Below are 5,000 nucleotides of genomic sequence, written 5' to 3' on the forward strand. Positions count from 1 at the left end.
ATACGAGACGACGACCTTTCGTATAAGTTTACAATAAGAAACCGTTTCGTAAATTCTCTCTTCTCTAATAATATTATACGAGACAAACTCCTGTCTCTCCTCTTTCGTATAAGTTTACAATAAGAAACCGTTTCGTAAAATTCTCCTTCTCTCTAATTATACGAGACGACGACTCTCTTTCGTATAAGTTTACAATATGAAAAATCGTTTCGTATAAGTTTCATATTTGGCATAATACTTCTCAATTATTCTCTTCCGTCCTCTTAGTACTTAGAGAATATATAATACTAGTAACGACGACGGGAGAATCCAATCGTTCGTTCAGTCGTATAACATTTTCGAAACTTACGCTCGAATCGCACATTTTGTACGAATCGTGCATTTTGATCGAATCAAACATTTTATACGAATCGTGCATTTTGGGCGAATCATGCTTTTTGGTCGAATCGAACATTTTGTACGAATCGTGCATTTTGGGCGAATCATGCATTTTGGTCGAATCGAACATTTAGAACGATTCGCCGATTTTGGGCGTTTCGTGCAAGCCGACATATATGCTCCCTTATATATACCGATTATGCGGCCGAGTGGTCGGCGACGCTGGACGAAATACACGGCGTCTTATGGGAAAAAACTGCCGAACGAATCGACCAATCGATTCCCGCTAAAAAACATAGACTAAGGAGCGTCGTGTTAATGGTACTCGTATAAGTTTCCATTAAAAACTTTGTCATTGGAAGAGAAGTTTCACCGCCCCAGCTCGGTGAGACTTTCAATTTTACTCTATTTCTTCCATTCGTATAGGTTTACAATATAAGAGAAGCCATTTCATAACTCTATCTTAATATACGAGTCCCATTCGTATAAGTTTCATATTCGTTATAAGACTTTCGAATAATTCCTCCCCGTCCTTTTAAGTACTTAGAAATAATGTACTCTTAACGACGGTAGAATCAATCGTTCGTTCAATCGTATAACATTTTCGAAACTTACGCTCGAATCGTACATTTTGTACGAATCGTGCTTTTTGGTCGAATCGAGCATTTTGGTCGAATCGTGCAATTTGGGCGAATCATGCTTTTTGGTCGAATAGAACATTTTGTACGAATCGTACATTTTGGTCGAATCGTGCATTTTGGTCGAATCGTACATTTTGTACGAATCGAGCATTTTGGTCGAATCGTGCATTTTGGTCGAATCGTGCATTTTGGTCGAATCGTACATTTTGGTCGAATCGTACATTTTGTACGAATCGTACATTTAGTACGAATCGAACATTTTGTACGAATCGTGCAATTTGGTCGAATCGTACATTTTGGTCGAATCGTGCATTTTGGTCGAATCGTACATTTTGGTCGAATCGTACATTTTGGTCGAAACGTGTATTTTGGGCGAATCATGCGTTTCGAAATAATCATGGCACGTTGGGCGAATCGTGCATTTTGGTCGAATCGAGCATTTAGAACGATTCGCCAATTTTGGTCTTTTCGTGCAAGCCGAAACATACGTTCCCTTATATATACCGATTATGCGGCCGAGTGGTCGGCGACACACGGTGAAATACATGGAGTCTTATGGGAAAAAAGGGTCAAACGAAAAGACCAATTTAAAAAAACTTTGTTTATTGAGCTCCTATACATTACTAATCGATTCTTCACGTTTAAACACATTATTATTAACAAAAGACACATAAAAAAAAATTATTATTATAAATAATATTGCAAATTAAAAATATATTATTGAGAAAAAGAAAATTTGTCTATAAGATCGATATTTTTTAATAAACCAAAATATTAATACGTATCTAATTAAGTATTCCTATGTTATAAAATTTTGATTTTTAACATCCTTAATTAACAAATGGATAAAAAGTGCAGTTTTATAGATTTTTCGAAAAAAATCAATGGATACGCTTTATTTAACATTCCTTCGTCGATACGACATGCTTTTGTTGTTAAAAATTTATTAATTTGCAATAACAATTGTTATTAACAATTAATCGACGAAAACGATAATTTTGTTCATCCGATCGAAAATAACAAATAAAAAAACGATATAGTGATGTATAACGAAGTTCTCGTTATACCCCTTAATTAACAAATGGATAAAAAGTGGAGTTTTGTAAATTTTTCGAAAAAAATCGATGGATACGCTTTATTTAACGTTCCTTCGTCGATACAATACGCGTTTATTGTTAAAAATTTATTATTTTGCAAAACAATTGTTATTAACGAATTATCGATGAAAACGATAATTTCGACCATATTATCGATAATATTTATCGAAAGAACGATATTGCGATGTATAACGAAGTTCTCATTTTACGCCTTAATTAACAAATGGATAAAAAGTGGAGTTTTGTAAATATTTCGAAAAAAATCGATGTATACGCTTTATTTAACGTTTCTTCGTCGATACAATACGCGTTTATTGTTAAAAATTTATTATTTTGCAAAACAATTGTTATTAACGAATTATCGATGAAAACGATAATTTCGACCATATTATCGATAATATTAATCGAAAGAACGATATTGCGATGTATAACGAAGTTCTCATATTACGCCTTAATTAACAAATGGATAAAAAGTGGAGTTTTGTAAATATTTCGAAAAAAATCGATGTATACGCTTTATTTAACGTTTCTTCGTCGATACAATACGCGTTTATTGTTAAAAATTTATTATTTTGCGAAACAATTGTTATTAACGAATTATCGATGAAAACGATAATTTCGACCATATTATCGATAATATTTATCGAAAGAACGATATTGCGAAGTATAACGAAGTTCTCATTTTACGCCTTAATTAACAAATGGATAAAAAGTGGAGTTTTGTAAATATTTCGAAAAAAATCGATGTATACGCTTTATTTAACGTTTCTTCGTCGATACAATACGCGTTTATTGTTAAAAATTTATTATTTTGCAAAACAATTGTTATTAACGAATTATCGATGAAAACGATAATTTCGACCATATTATCGATAATATTAATCGAAAGAACGATATTGCGATGTATAACGAAGTTCTCATATTACGCCTTAATTAACAAATGGATAAAAAGTGGAGTTTTGTAAATATTTCAAAAAAAATCGATGTATACGCTTTATTTAACGTTTCTTCGTCGATACAATACGCGTTTATTGTTAAAAATTTATTATTTTGCGAAACAATTGTTATTAACGAATTATCGATGAAAACGATAATTTCGACCATATTATCGATAATATTTATCGAAAGAACGATATTGCGAAGTATAACGAAGTTCTCATTTTACGCCTTAATTAACAAATGGATAAAAAGTGGAGTTTTGTAAATATTTCGAAAAAAATCGATGTATACGCTTTATTTAACGTTTCTTCGTCGATACAATACGCGTTTATTGTTAAAAATTTATTATTTTGCAAAACAATTGTTATTAACGAATTATCGATGAAAACGATAATTTCGACCATATTATCGATAATATTAATCGAAAGAACGATATTGCGAAGTATAACGAAGTTCTCATTTTACGCCTTAATTAACAAATGGATAAAAAGTGGAGTTTTGTAAATATTTCAAAAAAAATCGATGTATACGCTTTATTTAACGTTTCTTCGTCGATACAATACGCGTTTATTGTTAAAAATTTATTATTTTGCAAAACAATTGTTATTAACGAATTATCGATGAAAACGATAATTTCGACCTTACTATCGATAATATTAAACGAAGGAACAATATTGCGATGTATAACGAAGTTCTCGTTTTTCCCCTTAATTAACAAATTGATAAAGAGTGGAGTTTTGTAAATTTTTCGAAACAAATCGATGGATACGCTTTATCTAACGTTCCTACGTCGACACAATACGCGTTTATTGTAAAAAATGTATTAATGAACAAAAACTATTGTTATTAACAATTCTTCGATGAAAACGACATTATAGTACCAAATTTATTCATGGATAATATAAAAAGGGTAAACAGACGTCCAGAATAGTATAAAAGTTCGATAGAATGTGTTTCTGGACGGAAAGAGTTTGGGCGATTCAATTGCATGTTTGTTCCCATAAGGCGCCGTGTATTTCGCCGGGCGTCGCCGACCACTCGGCCGCATAATCGGTATATATAGGGGAGCACCCCGGTCGGCTTGCACGAAAAGACCAAAATCTACGGATGGTCTGAAAAGCTCGATAAGACCAAAATGCACGATTCGTCCAACATAAACTATTCGAACAAAAAGGACGATTGAAACGAAACACACGTTTCGTTCAGAATTTTAAAAAGTAGTCTCTTTTAACGTGAAAGAGGCCTGGGGGGGAGAGTGATACACTGTATTGCCTGGATTAACCGAGTCTCCTAATGCGCGAAATAAATTTCCATTCACATAAGTTTCCAATGCAAAATTACATATAACAAAAATTTTAAAAAATTAGATCATATAATGGCGAAAAATGGGCAAAATATCGTCCAGTATATTATAGATGGTCGATTGAATGTGTTTCTCGACAAAAACCGATTGGACGATTCAATTGCAAGTTTGTTCCCATAAGACGCCGTGTATTTCGCCGGGCGTCGCCGACCACTCGGCCGCATAATCGGTATATATAGGGGAGCACCCCGGTCGGCTTGCACGAAAAGACCAAAATTTACGGATGGTCTGAAAAGCACGATAAGACCAAAATGCACGATTCGTCCAACATAAACTATTCGAACAAAAAGGACGATTGAAACGAAACACACGTTTCGTTCAGAATTTTAAAAAGTAGTCTCTTTTAACGTGAAAGAGGCCTGGGGGGGAGAGTGATACACTGTATTGCCTGGATTAACCGAGTCTCCTAATGCGCGAAATAAATTCCCATTCACATAAGTTTCCAATGAAAAAAATTTCTAAGTCCGATAGTCGCATTGGTTCGAAAAGCATTCTCATAACTTTCCTTCGACTGGCCGGAATTTTTCTAAGTCCGACAGTCGCATTGGTTCGAAAAGCATTCTCATAACTTTCCTTCGACTG

The sequence above is a fragment of the Vespa mandarinia genome, unplaced genomic scaffold, assembly GCF_050613455.1.
Source record: "Vespa mandarinia isolate Hongniang unplaced genomic scaffold, ASM5061345v1 scaffold_61, whole genome shotgun sequence".
Taxonomy (NCBI): domain Eukaryota; kingdom Metazoa; phylum Arthropoda; class Insecta; order Hymenoptera; family Vespidae; genus Vespa; species Vespa mandarinia.